A 20397-nucleotide genomic window follows, 5' to 3' on the forward strand; every position below is an offset into this window, starting at 1 on the left:
CTATTAGGGCAGCAAACAGTGGCAATCGGTTCCAATCGGCAGCAAATGGAGTGGTTAGTGTGGAGAGAGAAGGAAGATGGAATGAGAGAGGGAGAGTAGGAATCATGGGATAGGATTTCACGACCACAGGGAAGGTGAAAGTCTTGGAAAAGAGGGTCGAGGGTATGAGAAGCCACTGGTCAACGGGAAAAAAAACTGTCAACAAATTTTCCATTCTGCTTATAAGAACAAATTTTTATATAGAAGTATAAGATACCCCTTTCTGATGGGTCTCCAAACCTGGTAGAATATAGTAGGTAACTGGGGAATAAAAATCGCTACAATATCAAACAGATTTGATGAAGGTGTATTATCCAGCAGTACCAAAACTCAATTATGAAATGACACACCCAGAATTTTGGTGATTTAAGAAATCTAAATATCACATTGTAGGATTGACACAAAACCAAGGTCGAAGTAACCTTTTTTATTTTTTATAGTAGAGACAATCCCCAAAATATCACAGGAATCTAACGGTTTGACTCCCAAATAAAAAGAAATCTTAAGCAACCAAAAAAACTTGGAAAAACAAGGGTACCACTAGTAGATTGTATGGATATTCTTCAATCAATTGGAGGCCTAGATCAGCCTCAAAGAGAGGTTGAAGGATCTTAGCAGAAGGGGAAATAATGCCATAAAACTTCATAATCTTGCTGCTAGGTGCAAAGATATTCTTCAATCAATTGGGGGCCTAGATCGGCATACAGATTTGCCAACTGTACATGAGTCTCCGCACAACCTGTTTCCAACAAAAGCCTGCTCTCTACAGCCTGAATTCTTACCCAGACGTTCCCATGAAGTCTAGAAGTATTAGAGATATATTAGGAATATATTACTATTAAAATATATTAGTATTATAATCTTATGCAATCCTCAATTGTATCTCTCTCAATCTTCCATGAATAGTATAATATCACATTGTAATCCTTTAGTCTTGGAATGTGTATTATAGGTGATTGAGTTTCCAACATGTGAATTCCTTCACCCATATATACACCTACTATTATAGGTACATAGTTTCTCTTATATTCGGTAAGTAGTTTCTCTTAGGCCTATATATATTAGGCCCGTTCTTTGTAATCAATGAGTATGCAAGAATAATGAAGATACAATATCAAACGAATCTTCATTATTCTTGCATACTCATTGATTACAAAGAAGGGACCTAATATATATAGGCCTAAGAGAAACTACTTACCTAATATAAGAGAAACTACTTACCTGTAATAGTAGGTGTATATATGGGTGAAGGAATCCACATGTTGAAAACTCAATCACCTATAACACATATTCCAAGACTAAAGGATTACAATGTGATATTGTACTATTCATGGAAGATTGAGAGAGATACAATTGAAGATTGTATAAGATTATAATACTAATATATTCCTAATATATCTCTAATACTCCCCCGCAAGATGAGCATGGATAGAAGAGAAACGCTCAGCTTGATTATTGAATTGAAAGGCCTTCACAACCTGCAACACGTGTGTGACTGAACTGGAGAGCGTCGGATGGCGAGCGTCGATAGCGAGCTTGAACGGCGAGGTCATGGAAGACATAGATGGAGATCGGTTGTAGGTCGTAGGAGCTCGTAGGAGCTTGGTGCTGTATGATTCATCGGCCGAAATTGGGGTGCCCGTACGCTATTGAGCGGCTACTGGTGCACAAATGAGAAAAAGAGTGAGAAGAAATTGTTTTTCCGCGCGCTGTGGAGCTGCTGCTGGAGCACTGATGAGACAAGGAGTGAGAAGAAACTGTGTGTGCCCGCACGCTTTGAAGTTACTGCTGGTGCACTATTGAGACAAGGAGTGAGGAGAGACTGTGTGTGCCCGCGCGCTTTGGAGCTGCTGCTGGTGCACGAAGGGAGAACAAAATTGAGATTTGTGTTTTTTTTTTTTTTTTTTTGTGTTGTAGTCTTAAGCCCTCTACCTGAGGCACGCCCCTAAAAAGGGACCTCAACTCAGGGCACGACTTAAGGACGACAGAAATAGAGCAATCAACGGAATGGAGGAAATACTATGGCGCCGACCTACGCAGCCTACGGGAACCTCCAACCATGATCGATGGGAGAGATGGATGAAAGCAAAAGGTGGAAAATTAAAGAAGGGCAATAAAAGAAAGAAAATTAATAAGGCAAAGACCAGCAATGGTGGATGGGTTTTTTTTTTTTTTTTTTTTTTTTTACGAAAGGGAATTAGGCCAAGATGGATGAGGTGGTGATGTTAGTACGGTTGCAGACGCGAGATTTCAAAGAGGGAAGGGAGTAAAAGAAACTTATAGATCTAAACAGGAAAAAGTAACGGAATCATAAAAAATGAAAAACTAGAGAGGGAAGAATGGCGGATCGAGTGCCCATTGGAGCCTTGAAGGCTCTGATACCATATTAGAACTCATAAACTATGGAACATAGAAGCAGAACAATATCAAACAGATCTTCATTATTCTTGCATACTAATTGATTACAAAGAAGGGGCCTAATATATATAGGCCTAAAAGAAACTACTGACCTAATATAAGAGAAACTACTTACCTGTAATAGTAGGTGTATATATGGGTGAAGGAATCCACATGTTGGAAACTCAATCACCTATAATACACATTCCAAGACTAAAGGATTACAATGTGATATTATACTATTCATAGAAGATTGAGAGAGATACAATTGAAGATTGCATAAGATTATGATACTAATATATTCCTAATATATCTCTAATATATTAGAGATATATTAGGAATATATTAGTATTAGAATATATTAATATCAAAATCTTATGGAACATAGAAGCAGAACAATATCAAATAGATCTTCATTATTCTTGCATACTCATTGATTACAAAGAAGGGGCCTAATATATATAGGCCTAAGAGAAACTACTTACCTATAATAGTAGGTGTATATATGGGTGAAGAAATCCACATGTTGAAAACTTAATCACCTATAATACACATTCCAAGACTAAAGGATTATAATGTGATATTATACTATGCATGGAAGATTGAGAGAGATACAATTGAAGATTGCATAAGATTATGATACTAATATATTCTAATACTAATATATTCCTAATATATCTCTAATAAGAAGAAAAAAGCAAAGAGCCCCATACAACAGCATTGGGACGGATAGGCATTTTCTGGAAAAACTCTTGAGCTTCTTCAAGAAACCCAGCCTGGCCAAGAAGATCCACATTGCATGAATAATGGTCTAAATCTGGCTTAACACCATGTTAAAGCATGAAATTGAAGTAGAGACGGCCCTGTTCTACAAGACCGACATGGCGACATGAGGAAACAACATCGAAGAGAGTAATGGCATCAGGCTGGATTTTCTGTTGCTCCATCTCTTTAAGAAGGCTAATGGCCGGCTCCGCAAGCCCATGCTGGGCGTAACTAGCAATCTTGGAGTTCCATGAAATGATATCTCTTGCTTGCATCTCTTCAAAGACATAAAATGTTTCCCTTTTTTTTTTTTTTTTTTTGATGATAGACATAAAACGTTTCTTTGTTATTCCCACACTTGGAGTACATCAAGATCAAAGCATTGGCAACATGGACATGCCAGCAGAAACCCATATGAATTGCTTGATAGTGAGCAGTTCTTCCATTTCTGAGAGAGCCAGAACCGGTGCAAGCACGTAGCAGGCTGACGAAAGTGAAAAAATTCTGTTCCAAGTTGAAACGGCTCCTTTGGTAGTAGAGCTCCATACACTTCTCAACCAGCAAGTGTTGTGCATATGATGAAGATGGAATTCAACAAAAGGAACAGAACGCACACATCAGTAAAGCTACACAAGTGGAAGATGACATCAGACCAAAAAGGAAGAGGAATAGGCCCAGTTGGCTGAAAGGATTCGAATTGTAATTGTGAATTAGTTAAGCTTGTTAGTATCGATTAGTAGTTTTGGGGTTGTTGAAGTCTTGTAGGTAATTGACAGCTAGGAGTACAAGTGGCTGCAATTGATGTTCTTAGCGTATATATAGGTAATGTAAAACAGAGAGGACCCATCGAAGATGAAAGAAGTTCCATTTAGTTTTTTCTTTCTATTTCTTTAGGCTCTAATTGTGTTTTCTTGAATTCTTTTAGAACCTGCTGTATCATTTGGTGCTTTTGTTGTTACCTCATGGCTGATGGGACTCAAGCTCGAGCTCAAGATGCTGCGATGGAATAGATGGCATCTCAGATAGAGAAATTGGCGGAGCAAATGTAGAAGCTCGCTGCTGATGTGGAAGCTCAAAGGTAGACTTCATTTCATGATCGCAGTTCTCCTGGGTCAGATCCTACCCAGAACTTGGTTCAATCTTCAATGTTTCGTGCACCTCGCTTAGATTTTCCGCGATTCAGGGGCGGTGATCCTACTGAGTGGTTATTCAAGGTCGATCAGTTTTTTTTTGTTCCATCAAATTCCAGAGCATCAAAGATTATCCATGGTTTTTTTTCATTTGGATGGCGATGCATCGAGCTGGTTTCAATGGCTATTTCATAATCGATTGCTACGCACTTGGGTGGAGTTTGAAGTCTCTATTAAATTGCATTTTAGCCCTTCTGCATATGAAGATCCTTAGGGGTCCCTTAAGCAAACTTGTTCAAACCAGTACTGTTCTTGATTATCAAGCATAGTTTGAATCACTGTCTAGCAAGGTATTTGGCTTATCAAAACAATTTCTATGTAGTTGCTTCATTGGTGGCTTAAAACCTGAGATCAAAAGAGAGGTTCTGCCACATCAGCCCATTTCTATTCACCATGCTATTGGTTTGGCGAGGCTTTAAGAAGACAGTTTAAATGACCTTAAACATTTTCCAAACCACGACAACAACGATCTGTTCCTACAGTGCCATAATCTATTTCCAAACCTTCTTTTCCTCATCAAGATTCTCAATCCCATTCCCAGTTGCCTGTGTAGAAGCTTTCTTCTACACAGATTCAAGAAAGACGGGACAAGGGCTTATGTTTCACTTGTGATGAGAAATATCAATTTGGGCATAAATGCAAGAATAAGGCTTCGATGTTGTGGATGGAATTTTAAGACAATCTGGATGAAGTGAGCCCTGTCGCATTGAATTTATGCCTGAAGGGGATGATCCTTCAGCTTACATGCCTTAATGGGGCATTGTAACCCTCAGACTTTACGTGCACGAGGAGTCATTCAGAAAAAGGACGTGCAGGTGTTATTTGATGGGGGGAGCACTCATAATTTCATCGAAGAACGAGCGGCAAGAAATCTTGGTTTGGACATTATTTCTTCTCCATATTTCAAAGTCTTGGTGGGAAATAGAGAGTATATCTCTTGTAGTGGCTTATGTGCCCAATTACAGATGGGATTGCAACTTCAAACCTTTGTGACTGATTTCTTTGTTATTCCCTTACAAGGTGCAGATGTGATATTGGGAGTGCAGTGGTTACAGACCCTTGGCCCCATTTTACTTGATTACTCAAAACTCATAAGGGAATTTCAGTGGAATGGGGAATCAGTCCAACTGCATAGGGAGCATTTTGTTGTACCTGCTCAAATTTCTCAGCCATAGTTGTAGAAGTTGTCATCCCAGGATGACATATCCTGTTGTCTGGCTATGTTTCTCTCAATTGAGGGTGCTGCAGAGGTTCAGCGGCATCAGTTGGAGGCTTCGGATCCCTGTTCTGTTCAGCCCGGATGCTCTGTTCTGGTAGCCTCAGCAGTGCCTACGATCCCTGTTTCTGATCTCAATATACAACAAGTTCTTACTCGATATAATCAGGTATTTGTTGAACCCTCTTCCTTACCACCTTCGAGATCTATTGATCATAGAATAGTGTTAGAGCCTAATAGCAAACTCGTGAATATTAAACAATACAGATATCTGATGAGCACATTTATGTGTGAAATCTTAGGGCATAAAGCATACATTTTACCACATTGAACAGAGTTACTTTGGTGTTTTCTTGTGTTTTTCAGGTTTTGGGCTATTCTGGACTATTGGGAGCTGCATGTCCCAAGTTTCATGTAAAGTTACCATTTTTCCTTCCATTGCTGTAAAGAGGATTAAATTTGGAGTAAGTTGGACGTGATGGAATGCAAGTACGCATTCGCCTAACCCACTGTACAGTTGATTATTCTTTTCAGCCCAAGAAAGGATAATGGGTCAAAAAGGAGCTGTAGTGCAAGCCCATAGTTAGTCTACCACTGCCCAATGACATTTTTGACATTATAGAAGATATTTCTAAGCACTGGTGGAGATCTACTGCAAGTACAGGGCCGTTTTGGAAATTTTGCATTCTTGAAGAGAGAAAAGGACTGCTACCCACATGGAGGGACCCACACTGCCATTAGATTTCATTAATTTTGAAGGCCCATAAGGTGTCCACGATTTTTATGGGCTGCATTTAATGCCCCATTATTTTTAGAGGATACATTGGGGATTTTGTTATTTGGTTGAGTGGAATCCTAATCATCACTATCCTAGTCATCGCTCTCTCTCTCTCTCCTCCAACTTTTCAAGGGCATTCCTGGAATTTCACTTGGGATAGATTTATTTTGAAAGATATTTTCTCATCTATGGAAGGTTGAAAAATCAAAGATGCTTTGATTTTATTGCTCGAAGAAGATATCTACAAAGAAAAGGAAGCACAAGTTAGAATTAGAAATTTACTTTTCTAGAAATAGAAGGTTTATGTAAACAATATTCTCTTCTTTTCTTCTTTCTATTTTTTTATTTTTCTTAGGAGCCAAGGAAATGTAAAGGAGGAAGGAGAAGAGAATATTCTCTTTTCTTAGGGAATATTTCTCCTACACTTCCCTCTTCTCTCTTCTCCCCTTTTCCCCTATAAATACCCCCTACCTCTCTTGTAAAGTTTGCTCATTCACTTAGTGAAATTTCTTCTCTTCTCCTTCTAATTTGTGATTTTTGGTTTTTCTAAGTTCTAGTTTGCTTTTTTGATTTTCATTTAATGGTTATAATAGGTTTAGTTTATGCTTTAATTTCAATTTAAGTCTTCAATTGGGTTGTAATTTCTTAATTCTAGTTTAGGTTTTAAGCCTTCTAGTCTAAGTTCTCAAGTTGAGGACAAGACTTGAAGATTTAGAAGAGGAGGCCATGGTAAGTTTATGCAAGTATTCAAGCTTTTCAATTACATTCATACAAGCACATCTAGGTTTAACTATCTAAACTCTCAATCTCATTCTCCATCTCCTCTATCTCTCTCTATCTTCTTCTTCTTCCCCCTCTATTTCTTTTATTTTAATTTTATATGGTTGTGGTTTATGGATGCATTTTTATTCCCTTATTTCTATTTATGTGGTTAGTATGTGTGGCTGCATTTTTATTCCTTTGAATTCGCTTTAGTTTGATAGGTTAGATGCTCATGTGTTAGGACGCCGATTTAATCCCTTAATTTTGTTAGATGCTTATGAGTTAGGATGCATTGATTTTCGTTAGTTTAATTAGTTTAATTTAACACTATAATTTGGTTCACTTTGCATTACTTTTAAGTTAGTTAAATAAAGTGGTGTATATCTCCTCGTGTTCAACCCGTAGCTACGATTGACCCGTACGTTTGCGATTTTATTTTAACTCAAACAAGTTTTTGGCGCCGTTGCCGGGGAGATTATTATCCATTTTATTTATCTGATTTTTAAGTAGTTCGAAGTGTTTTAGTTTATTATTTTCTCTTCTTTTTCTGAAAAAAAAAATTCAATTTTTGAAAACCTCTTCTTGTTTCTCTTCTATTTCAAATAGTATGCGCCCAATCTAAAGTCCTTCATATGCTTCAACCCTCCATCTTTTGGTGTCCCTCATTGGATTAAGTTACGTATGACGCTACATCTTGACTTGGTTGGGTGGATTGGCATGTGACTTATCTTTGGAGGTGACCACTCTTGGTAACAGGAAAGCGACATAGTGAGAGCGTTGGAAATATAAACATATAGTAGTCCTCCACTCTACATCAGAATCCATTTGGAGTCGCCCGTAGGTGGCTATAGAAGACTAAATGGGTTCCCTTACTATCAACCTATATGGCATCCTTACAGCTTTGGAACCATTGTTTCGATTTTTGAGGGATAGATGCACAATCTACCTTGGGCTCCCTCTTATTTTTAGTATTTTTTTTTCCTTAAGTCTTTTATTTTTTTTTTCTTTAATTTTTCAAAGGAGACCTCATATCTGTTTAGGTGGCTACGGTGTGGACTCGTGATTCATCTAATCGTCTTATTAGAATACCACCTCCTCTACTACCCTTAACCCCACCTTTGACCATGGTTGACCAATAACGCAAGACTCTTAAGGATAGGTTCTACCCCACCAGGGCTGCACAGCCCTCATGCATTAGTCTGCCTGTTGTTACAGGGAATAACTATGAACTCAAGACCAACTTCATCAGCATGCTATCCCATTTCCATGGGATGGCTAATGAGGATGCATATCTTTTCTTTAGGGAATTTAAGGAGGTCTGTGTTCTAATTAAGGTCCAAAATTTGACTGATGATGCAGTTAGGCTTAGGTTTATACCCTTTGCCCTAAAAGACCAGGCCAAGAAGTGGCTTTATGGACTGCCTACAAACTCCATTAATATATGGGATGAGTTCACCATTGTCTTTTTGAGAAAATTCTTCCCTCTTCACAAGACCAATAAGCCTAAGAGTGACATCCTCCAGTTTAGGCAGAAGTCACATGAGTCCTTTTCTAAATTCATGGAAAGATTCAAGGACCTCCTCTTAGAATGCCCTCACCATGGTTTCGACTTGTGGCAACTATGCCAAATTATTTATGAGGGTGTTGATTATCAGACCAAGCAACTTGTAGAGTCCATGTGTTCAGCAGGCTTTACTTCTTTTTTTGAGGAGAATGATGCATGGACATTCTTAACCAACTTGGCTAACAAGACTAGGGAATGGAAATCTTCCCAAGAGGCTGAAAGGACCACTAAGGGGTATCTCATTGAGGGTATGCCAGCCAAGGAGGCCAAACTTGACAACCTCATAAAATGGTTGGAGTCCATAGTTCTTAAAGAGTCTATACCAGTTAATCAGGTCAACCATGTGTCGGTATGCAGTTGGTGCCAAACCCCTGGACACCTTTCTGAGGAATGCCCCAACACCTTGGTGGGCAATTCCAGTATTGAGAATGCAAGTGCTCTCTACCAAAATAACCCATATAGCAATACTTACAATCCAGGATGGAGAAATCACCCCGATTTCTCCTGGAATCAAGGGAACCAAGCAGGCCCATCCAACTTTAACCATCAAGGCCAGCCTGGTGTCCAAAGGCCCAACTTTGCATCACAAAACCAAGGGCTGTCTCCTAACCCTTTCCCCCCTCGTCTTCATCCAGGACCTTCTATTAATTCTGCTAGGCCTCCTCTCCTTGCACCTTATCAGCAATCCCCAGGGTTTACCAATGCAGGAGAGGCAATAAGACTGAATGAGATGGACAACAAGATAGCTCTTCTCATGACAAACCATAATAACACGGAGAAACAACTCACCCAGCTTGCCACAATCCTACATGAGAGGGAAGCAGGGAAGTTACCTAGCCAACCTGAGCCAAATCCTAGGCATCAGGTTCATATTCAGCAAGGTACCCAAGCTCCTCCAACCAATGTTGCACAAGGCCAACAACACTAAGGGCCCTCTAGATAGGTAAATATTGTTTATGCTTTAAGGAGTGGTCGTGAGTATCAACAAGCTAGTGCACCTCAGTCTTTACCATCTCATACTCCTGTTGACTCTCCCCCTTCTGAAGAGGCCATTGAAGTGCCTACTGTTCCAGGTTCGTCTGATGAACCTGAAGATATTCCAGATGATTTGGTTAAGAAAACCAAAGAGGATTTTATTGAGGAAGTTAAAAATCCCAACCCTGAAAGAATTTATACCCCACCTGCCCCTTTCCCAAATAGGTTGGTTAGCAAGAAATCTCCTTCTATGGAGAAGATATTGGATGTGTTCAAACAGGTTCAGGTGAATATCCCCTTATTGGATGTCATTGTCCAGATCCCCGCTTATGCTAAAGTCCTCAAAGACATATGCACCCAAAATCGGATCATCAATGTGCCCAAAAAGGGATTCTTGGCTGCTAACATCAGTTCTCTCATCTCGCAGCCAATAGCAGCCAATCATAAGGATCCTGGCAGCCCCACCATCTCTTGCACTATAGGAAATACCACTATTGATCATGCTTTATTGGACCTTGGTGCAAGTGTGAACCTCTTACCCTTTCATGTCTACCAACAACTGGGATTGGGAGAACTGAAACCCACCAAAATCACTCTTCAGCTTGCAGATCGATCGGTTAAAGTTCTTAAGGAAATGATTGAGGATGTCCTGTTGAAGGTTGAGGAATTTATTTTTCCTGTGGACTTTATTATTTTAGATACCCAACATACTGCCAACTTCAAGGGACCAAATCCCTATCATCTTGGGTAGGCCATTCCTAGCTACCAGTAATGCTTTAATCAATTACAGGAATGGTCTCATGAAATTATCTTTTGGCAATACTTCTGTTGACTTCAATGTGTTTAAGTTGGGCAAGCAGCCTGATATAGATGACAAGTTACATATGCTTCAAGGATTTTTCAATGATATTGATACGTTTTTTGAGATTGATTTTGATTCGGAATTTCAAGAATGTATGCAGGAATTGGAGGGTGTTGATGATACCCCCTTATCTGAGGTTTGGAGCATCCAACCACCTTTGGAACCCCTTGGACCCCTAGCCACTTTCATTCCCAAACCTTCTATTATTGAGCCCCCCATATTAGAGTTGAAGGCATTGCCCTCCAATCTCAAGTATGCCTTCTGAGGACATGATCATACTCTTCCTATTATTATTGCTTCTGATTTGACTTCTATTCAGGAAGAAGAGTTGATTAAGCTTCTAAAGGACCATAAGGAAGCCATAGGTTGGACCATGTCTAACATTAAAGGTATTAGCCCCTCCATTATTCAACATCATATCTATCTGATGGAGAGTTCCAAACCTTCTAGGGAACCCCAAAGGAGGGCTAATCCTGGGGATGAAAGAGGCAACCAAGAAAGAGATCCTAAAGTGCTTGGATCATGGCATCATTTATCCTATTTCTGTTAGCCAATGGGTGAGTCCTATGCAGGTTGTGCCTAAGAAAGGAGGAGTCACTGTAGTTGAGAATGCCAATAATGAGTTGATTCCAACCCGTATCCAAACGGGATGGAGAGTGTGCATTGACTACTGGAAATTGAATGCGGCAACATTGAAGGACCACTTCCCCTTACCTTTTATTGATAAGATGTTAGAGAGACTAGCTGACCATGAATATTATTGTTTTCTTGATGGTTATGTAGGCTTTAACCAAATTCCTATTGCTCTAGAGGACCAACACAAGACCACTTTCACATGCCCTTATGGAACTTTTGCTTACCGACGTATACCTTTTGGGCTTTGCAATGCCCCTGCTACATTCCAAAGGTGCATGATGAGTATCTTTTCTGATATGGTAGAGCACTTCTTAGAGATGTTTATGGATGATTTTTCTATTTATGGTTCTACCTTTTCTAATTGCTTGCATCATCTCTCTTTGGTTCGCAAAAGATGCATAGAAAAGAACTTGGTCTTGAATTGGGAGAAGTGCCACTTCATAGTGAAGCAAGGCATAGTTCTTGGTCACATTGTGTCCAAAAAGGGTATTAAGGTTGATAGATCTAAGGTGGACCTCATTGCCAATTTACCACCACCCAATAGTGTGAAGGACATTAGATATTTTCTTGGCCATGCAGGTTTTTACAGAAGATTCATCAAGGATTTTAGCTAGATAGCTAGACCTCTCACTTCCCTTTTAGCAAAGGATTGCCCATTTGATTTTTCTCCTGAGTGTCATAAGAGTTTTGAGCAATTGAAAAGAGCATTGACCTCAGCCTCCATTATGCAAGCTTCAAAATGGACAGTGCCATTTGAGCTTATGTGTGATGCCTCTGATTTTGTTATAGGGGTTGTTCTTGGGCAAAGAATCAGCAACTTGTCCCATGTGATTTATTATGCTAGTAGGACTCTTGATGATGCACAGCTTAATCATACAACCGCTGAGAAAGAATTTTTAGTTGTTATATTTGCTTTAGAGAAATTTAGGCCCTACTTGGTTGGACCACATGTTATTGTTTACACTGACCATGTAGCTATCAAATATCTTGTGCAGAAGAAAGATGCCAAGGCTCGCCTCATTAGGTGGGTCCTTTTGTTGCAAGAATTTGATCTTGAAATTAGGGACAAGAAAGGATGTGAAAATTTTGTTGCAGATCATCTATCTCGGCTGTCTAATTCTTTGACTGTTGATTCTCCCGTCAATGAGAATTTTTCTAATGAGTATCTGATGGCAATGTCTAGTGAACCATGGTTTGCTGATACTGTCAATTATCTGGTTACGGGTGTGACACTTGCACATTGGTCCACCCAAGATATGAATCATTTCTTTTCACAGGTTAAATATTTCTTTTGGGACAATCCTTATCTTTTTAAGACTTGTCCGGATCAAGTAATCCGGAGATGTGTTCCTGATTATGAGCAACAATCTATCTTATCTTTTTACCATGATCAGGCTTGTGGAGGCCACTTTGGGACTAATAAAACTGCGGCCAAGGTTTTACAGTGTGGATTTTAGTGGCCTAGTCTGTTTAAAGACGCTTTTACTTATTGCAAGGTGTGTTCTTCATGCCAATCTTTAGGACATCTTTCTAGGAGGAATATGATGCCCCTCAACCCAATTCTGGTGGTTGAGGTGTTTGATGTATGGGGTATTGATTTCATGGGGCCTTTCCCTAACTCTTAGGGTAACTTGTATATATTTCTTGTTGTGGACTATATGTCCAAGTGGATTGAGGCTATTGCTTGTACGACTAATGACCACAAGGTGGTTGTGAAATTTTTTATGGAGAACATCTTCTCCCGTTTTGGTACTCCCCATGCTATTATTAGTTATCCAGGCAAGCATTTTTGTAACCGACCTTTTGAGGCTCTCATAAGGAAATATGGTGTCATTCACAAGTTGGCCACACCCTACCATCCCTAGACTAGTGGCCAGGTTGAGGTTTCAAATAGGCAGATAAAGCAAATTCTTGAGAAAATCGTTAACCCGAACAACAAGGATTGGTCTAACCGATTGGTAGATGCTTTATGGGCCCATAGGACAGCCTTCAAGATCGATCTTGGTCAATCTCCATACCGTCTGGTGTATGAAAAGGCATGTCACTTACCTGTAGAGATTGAGCACAAGGCCTTTTGGGCTATCAAGAAGCTTAACTTTGACCTACCCACTGCAGGTGCCCATAGGAAACTCCAACTATCTGAGTTGGAAGAGCTTAGGAATGAGACATATGAGAATGCCCGGATTTATAAGGCAAAAACCAAGGTTTTCCATGATAGGCATATTTTGAGAAAAACTTTTGAGATAGGTCAGCAAGTTTTATTGTACAATTCTCGTTCGCACATCTTTCCAGGTAAGTTGCGCTCTAGATGGGATGACCCCTATATAATTCAAACTGTCTATCCTCATGGGGTTGTTGAAGTCCTCAATCCAAGTATAAGAGCTACTTTCAAGATAAATGGCCAACATTTGAAGCCATACATAGAGATGCCTACTCCAGTTGAGGAAGAGGTCATGGATCTCCATGAGCCTCTTTACCTTGACCACTGATAACCTGGTATGTATCCCCTCCCTTGTCCTTATTCTTTCTTTTGTTGAGGACACTGCATAACTTAAGTGTGGGGGCGGTGTGTTGGACTTTATTTGTGAATTTTATGAATTTTGATTGTGACGATAGTTGGTTATGTGCATAAGTCTCTTTGATTGCAAAGCGAGAGAAAGAGGGAATTAGGTGCCCTAGCATGCGAAATAATAAAAAAATCCCTTTTCAAGGATGGTAGTTGGTTTGTATCTAGTGATGGGGATTGAGTTTAAAAATTTGAGTGTTACTTCATTTGATGGTTAGATTCCTCTATGTGTTTATGGACCCCTTTGATCTTTTGGCTAGTAGTGGAGACCAATTTGTTTGTGGCAAGGCATGAAAGTGAAAGTAAATGGAAAAAAAAAGAGAGAAACAGAAAGAAAAGTGGAATTCCTTAGGACTAGACAGGGCACTGTGCCTCATGAAGCAGGGTAACTTGATCGAAATTCCTTGGAAGGAAACTCAAAAAAAAAACTCTTACATCAATGTCTCAATGTCTTATGGATACATGCAAAAAGCAAAGCTACCAGGTATTTGGGTGTCTGGTGTATGCTCCACCATGTCATTCAGAGAATAGTAGTGGAGTAGAAATAGAGTTTGTGGTTGAGAAAAAAAAAATAAAGAAGCTTTTGCCTTAATGCTTGAAAAGAAAGGATGGTAAAAAATACTCAATGCCTAAGTCTTTGGTTCCATCGATGCTATGAGTGATTTACTTGAAAGTGAGTAGTGTTTAGAAGATAAGAGGAGATCCCTTAATCTTGATATATGCTAGTTGCTTGAATTGATGTGGGGTGATAAAATTCAAGTGTGGGGGGACCTTTGGCTCCTTAATCTCTAGTTGAGTATTTTTTTGAGATTGTGTGCACTATCTTACTTATGCCATGAGAAAGATTTACATTATTCTTTTTGATTTATTGAATTTTGGGTGTATATTCACTGCAAACACCCACGAGACACAACTCGTCCACTAGGGGTAACCCAGGGGTTTAAAGGCTTGTTGCACATGCTAAGTGCAACCGTGATTCCTACGAAAGTGAGTTAGGATTTTCTGCATTCTAGGTTAGTTTTTCTTTTGTTTACTTGAGGACAAGTAACGTTCAAGTGTGGGGGAATCTGATGAGCATATTTATGTGTGAAATCTTAGGGCATAAAGCATACATTTTACCCCATCTATCGGGAGCTGCATGTCCCAAGTTTCACGTAAAGTTATCATTTTTCCTTCCATGGCTGTAAAGAGGACTAAATTTGGAGCAAGTTGGACGTGACGGAACGCAAGTATGCATTCATCTAGCCCACTGTACAGTTGATTATTCTTTTCAGCCCAAGAAAGGATAATGGGTCAAAAAGGAGCTGTAATGCAAGCCCATAGTCAGTCTACCATTGCCCAAGGACATTTTTGACATTATAGAAGATATTTCTAAGCAATGGTGGAGATCTACTGCAAGTATAGGGCCATTTCGCTAATTTTGCATTCTTGAAGAGAGAGGAGGACTGCTCCCCACATGGAGGGACCCACACTGCCATTAGATTCCATTAATTTTGAAGGCCCACAAGGTGTCCACGATTTTTATGGGCTGCATTTAATGCCCCGTGATTTTTAGAGGACACATTGGGGATTTTGTTATTTGGTTGAGTGGAATCCTAATCATCACTCTCTCTCTCTCTCTCCTCCAACTTTTCAAGGGCATTCCTGGAATTTCACTTGGGATAGATTTATTTTGAAAGATATTTTCTCATCTATGGAAGGTTGAAAAATCAAAGATGCTTTAATTTTATTGCTCGAAGAAGATATCTACAAAGAAAAGGAAGCACAAGTTAGAATTAGAAATTTACTTTGCTAGAAATAGAAGGTTTATGTAAACAATATTCTCTTCTTTTCTTCTTTCTATTTTTTTATTTTTCTTAGGATCCAAGGCAATGTAAAGGAAGAAGGAGAAGAGAATATTCTCTTTTCTTAGGGAATATTTCTCCTACACTTCCCTCTTCTCTCTTCTCCCCTTTTCCCCTATAAATACCCCCTACCTCTCTTGTAAAGTTTGCTCATTCACTTAGTGAAATTTCTTCTCTTCTCCTTCTAATTTGTGATTTTTGGTTTTTCTAAGTTCTAGTTTGCTTTTTTGATTTTCATTTAATGGTTATAATAGGTTTAGTTTATGCTTTAATTTCAATTTAAGTCTTCAATTGGGTTATAATTTCTTAATTCTAGTTTAGGTTTAAGCCTTCTAGTCTAAGTTCTCAAGTTGATGACAAGACTTGAAGATTTAGAAGAGGAGGCCATGGTAAGTTTATGCAAGTATTCAAGCTTTTCAATTACATTCATACAAGCACATCCAGATTTTACTATCTAAACTCTCAATCTCATTCTCCATCTCCTCTATCTCTCTCTATCTTCTTCTTCTTCCCCCTCTATTTCTTTTATTTTAATTTTATATGGTTATGGTTTATGGATGCATTTTTATTCCCTTATTTCTTTTTATGTGGTTAGTATGTGTGGCTGCATTTTTATTCCTTTGAATTCACTTTAGTTTGATAGGTTAGATGCTCATGTGTTAGGATGCCGATTTAATCCCTTAATTTTGTTAGATGCTTATGAGTTAGGATGCATTGATTTTCGTTAGTTTAATTTAACACTATAATTTGGTTCACTTTGCATTACTTTTAAGTTAGTTAAATAGAGTGGCATATATCTCCTCGTGTTCGACCCGTAGCTATGATTGACCCGTACGCTTGCGGTTTTATTTTAACTCAAACAATATCCCCATTATCAAAAAAATGAAATTGAGAAGTTGGTTGCCGAGATGTTGAGTCAGGGGACCATTCGACCTAGCACTAGCCCTTACAGTCGTCCTGTTTTACTGGTAAAGAAGAAGGATGGGAGTTGGAGATTTTGTATAGACTACAGGAGGCTATACTCAATTACTATTAAGGATACTTTTCCCATCCCAACAGTAGATGAGCTGCATGGAGCTCAGGTGTTTTCTAAGCTGGATTTAAGGACTGAATATCATCAAGTAAGGATGTATGAAAGAGATGTGGATAAAACGGCATTCCTAACTCATCATGGGCATTTTGAGTTTTTAGTCATGCCTTTTGGGCTGACCAATGCTCCTGCAACCTTTCAGGGAACTATGAACCAAACATTACACTAATTTTTGAGGAAGTTTGTCATCGTTTTCTTTTATGACATACTGGTTTACAGCAAAACAATGGAGGATCATGTGGATCATCTTACTGTTGTACTAGAGTATTTAAAACATCATACACTGTATACGAAGCTGAGTAAATGCCAATTTTCTATCTCTACTATTGCCTACCTTGGTCATATTATTTCTGGAAAGGGAGTAGAGGCTGATCAGTCAAAGATCAATGCTATGTTGATATGGCCAGTGCCTAAGAACCAAAAGCAAATTCGAGGATTTTGGGTCTTACAAGTTATTACAGGAGATTTATTAGAGGTTACGCAATGATTGCCTCCCCTTTAACTGATTTGTTAAAGAAAGACGATGATTTTTTATGGACCGATGCAGCTCAAGTTGCTTTTGACAGTCTTAAAGTAGCCATGACACAAGACCTATGCTGGCCCTTCCCGATTTTACTCAACCCTTCATATTGAAAACAGATGCTTTGGGTACTTCTATAGGTGCTGTTTTGCTTTTGTTTGGATACCCTATTGCCTTTTTTAGCAAGAAGATGTGTCCTCGAATGCAAGTGGCTTCCGCTTATATTGGAGAACTTTATGCAATTACTACTGCAGTCGCCAAATGGAGACAATATCTGTTGGGGACTACATTCATTATTTTTATAGATCACAAGAGTCTCAAGGAGTTGATGACACAGGTAATTTAAACCCTGGAGCAACAACATTATTTGACTAAATTATTGGGGTACAAATATGAGATCAAGTACAAACCTGACAAGGAAAATAGACCTGTTGATGGGTTATCCAGAATTCCTGTATCCGACATGCATCCATCTAGTTTTATAGCATTATCCCTTCCACAGTTTGATATATTAGAGCAGTTACGAGCAGAGCATCAGGCTGATCCTTTTATGATCAGTAAGGTTGTAGAAGTAACTTCTATACCTCAGGATCATTTATTATGGCAGTACAGGAATGGGCTGTTATTTTATAAAGGGAAGTTGTTTGTCAGTCCCACTTCCTCTCTTAAACAGATTCTTCTCAAGGAGTTTCATGCTTCACCAGTAGGGGGTCATGCTGGAATTCTGCGAACCTTTCTCAGGCTCAGTGCAAATTTCAGCTGGAAGAACATGAAATTGGATGTGCAATAGTTTGTTCAACAATGTGTTATTTGCCAACAAGTCAAACCCAGAAACGTAGGTCCTTTGGGTCTTTTACAGCTCCTCCCAATCCCTGAGCTAGTTTAAGAGGATTTATGCATGGATTTTATTACACATTTACTCCCCTTCTCATGGGTATACTGTAATATTAGTCGTGGTGAATAGACTTTCTAAGTCAGCTCATTTTGGAGCTTTACCTACTCACTATTATGCAGCTAAGGTGGCTACTCTTTTTATGGATTTGATTTGTAAACATCATGGATTCCCTCGATGCATTGTAAGTGATTGAAATGCTGTATTTTTTAGCAGATTCTAGAAGGAACTCTTTCGTCTGCACAACACTGCATTAAGGATGAGTTCTTCTTATCATCCTCAGACTGATGGCCAAACCGAGGTAGTTAACAGGGGCCTTAAACAATATCTACGTGCTTTTACATTAGATTCCCCTCATTCTTGGTTCAAATTCTTAGGTTTGAAAGAGTTTCATTATAATACGACTGTACACTCTTCTCTTGGCATGTCCCCATATCAAGCTATGTTTGGCAGAGTTCCCCCTTCCATTCTTATGTATAGTAAGGGTGATACTAGTTTGGAAGTGTTGGATCACGCCCTCGGTGAAAGGAGGGCGGTGATGGAACAGTAACAACATTTATCTCATAGTCAAAACCAAATGAAGAGGAAGGCAGATAAATATAGGGTGGATATGAAATTTGCAGAGGGGGAATATGTGTTACTTAGATTGCGGCCTTATAGGCAGACTGTTACACCCGCACCCGAAATATACCCTAATACCCCGGGGTAATTTAGACCTTTACCAAAGGGTAATGTCATGGTGGTAATGGTTAACATTAATGACCTTGAACCTAATATTTTATTATAAGTGTCCCCTTGAAGTCTTGGGAGTATGGGTCAAAGCCCCATAACTTTCCTTGAAGTTTGGGCCCTGATAGCAACATCGGAGTCACGAACAGACTCATTCGAACTGAATTCGCTCGAGGATCTGCCCGTGCTATTACCTGCCCTTTTGGCTTATTTTCCTGTGGGACCCATATTCTCGTGTCCCGGACACCATACTTAGACCCTTGGACTAAATGGACCCTCACCCTTATCATTAAATTATTATTTGGGCCATGAAAGTGGGCCCACAAGACTTAACTTAAAGAATTAATAAATTTTATATCTAACTCAAAACCAAACAAAGCCTTAGGACTAATAGGTCTTTTGAGACTTAAGGCTACACCAAACATGTCCTAACTAACTAACTAGACCTAATAGGTAAAGATATGGGCCAAACAAGACTTAAAGCCCAACTAAAACCCATTTAAACCTAGAGGCCACTAACTAGTTGAGGGCACCTAACCAAACAGGCCCTAAGGCCCATTTCATTTGTAAAAAAATAGCTTAGCTCAAAATCCCATTTCATTCTTATCTAGCCAAACCATGGAGAGAAAAGAAGAAGAAGAAGGAGAAAGGGGGCTCACCTAGTCTTAAATTTTACTTCTCCATTTGAGGTGAGTGAATCTTCCATCTCTCCCTCTCCATTTTCTCTATTAATTAGTTTACGTTTTGGATTTTGAGGTTGGGATTGGCTTGGGTTCCACTTGGGACCCAATGCTCTTGTTTGAGGGATGATTGTAGTCCCTTTGGGATGCCTTTGCATACCCTTGCACCTCTCTTTGAAGTGTCATTCAACCCAAGCCATGAAAACCTAGATTTTTACCCAAAAATCCAAGTTTGGGTTGAGGAATTGGATATAGACCATAGATGCCTTAATTCATTGTGCCATTAGGATTATTGGGACCCTAATGAGCCTTGAAAGTCATCCCTCCAAGCCTTTGAAGCCATTGGGGGCCTTGGGAACCAATTAGGATGCAATTCGGAGTTGAAAAACTCATTCCTGCTGCGAATAGACTTAGCGGCAGACTCAGAATCGTGCATCCACCCTTGGATCCGCCCTTCTCATGTGTATCTTGGGTGTGTCTAAGGGTTTGAACGGATGCACAGGCGGACTCACACAACAGAATCCGTTCGTGAATCCGCCCGTAGTTTACAGCATGACCACTGTTCAATATTTTGGCCATAACTTTGTCTATACATATCGTATCGACGCGATTCAAGTTGAGTTATAAAATATACTTAAAGGGATACATTTTTTATGAAGAAATTGTGGACCCATTCCAAGACAAAGACCCTCAAAAGTGTGTCCAAACCTAGCTAGTATATTTTGACAGCAACTTAGAAATATGATTGTAATCCGGTGACCTCGCCCACATTGTGGCTGCTTGTGTAAGACTTAATAAATTTTAGTAGGGGTTATTTACCACCTAAATTTCTCCCTAAATATATTAATTAATTGACCTATTGAGGTGCCAAGGTCTACCCTTGACACCTTCA

General features: G+C 39.3%; 1 pseudogene; it reads right to left on the bottom strand.

Annotated features, from left to right (window-relative positions):
- Positions 1–695: 695 nt before the first annotated feature.
- The window catches only part of LOC122644880, a 36148-nt pseudogene continuing 16446 nt past the window's right edge, over positions 696–20397 (bottom strand).

Source organism: Telopea speciosissima, chromosome 11 (assembly GCF_018873765.1).
Source record: "Telopea speciosissima isolate NSW1024214 ecotype Mountain lineage chromosome 11, Tspe_v1, whole genome shotgun sequence".
Lineage (NCBI taxonomy): Eukaryota > Viridiplantae > Streptophyta > Magnoliopsida > Proteales > Proteaceae > Telopea > Telopea speciosissima.